The sequence below is a fragment of the Chaetura pelagica genome, unplaced genomic scaffold (assembly GCF_000747805.2).
Source record: "Chaetura pelagica isolate M959 unplaced genomic scaffold, ChaPel_1.0 scaffold545, whole genome shotgun sequence".
Classification (NCBI taxonomy): domain Eukaryota; kingdom Metazoa; phylum Chordata; class Aves; order Apodiformes; family Apodidae; genus Chaetura; species Chaetura pelagica.
Genome location: NW_009953213.1, coordinates 8,712 through 9,312, shown reverse-complemented (window position 1 = coordinate 9,312; position 601 = coordinate 8,712).

The following is a 601-nucleotide window of genomic DNA, read 5'->3' as shown; positions in this document are numbered from 1 at the left end:
AAAGTGAAGTGGAGTAGAATAGAAGAAAGTGGAGTGAAATAGAAATGGAGTGAAATAGAATCGAGTGGAGTAAAACAGAATAAAGTGGAGTAAAACAGAAGAAAGTGGAGTAAAACAACAAAGTGAAGTGGAGTGAAATAGAAGAAAGTGGAGTGAAATAGAAATGGAGTGAAATAGAATCGAGTGGAGTAAAACAGAATAAAGTGGAGTAAAACAGAAGAAAGTGGAGTAAAACAACAAAGTGAAGTGGAGTAGAATAGAAGAAAGTGGAGTGAAATAGCAGAAAGTGGAGTGAAACAGAAGAAAGTGGAGTGAAATAGGAAAAAGTGGAGTGGAATAGAATGGAGTGGAGTAAAACAGAATAAAGTGGAGTAGAATAGAAGAAAGTGGAGTGGAATGGAAAAAAGTGAAGTAAAATAGAAGGAAGTGCAGTAGAATAGAATGGAGTGGAGTAAAATAGAAGAAAGTGGAGTAAAACAGAAGAAAGTGGGAGTAAAACAATAAAGTGAAGTGGAGTAGAATAGAAGAAAGTGGAGTGAAATAGAAATGGAGTGAAATAGAAATGGAGTGAAATAGAATCGAGTGGAGTAAAACAGAAGAA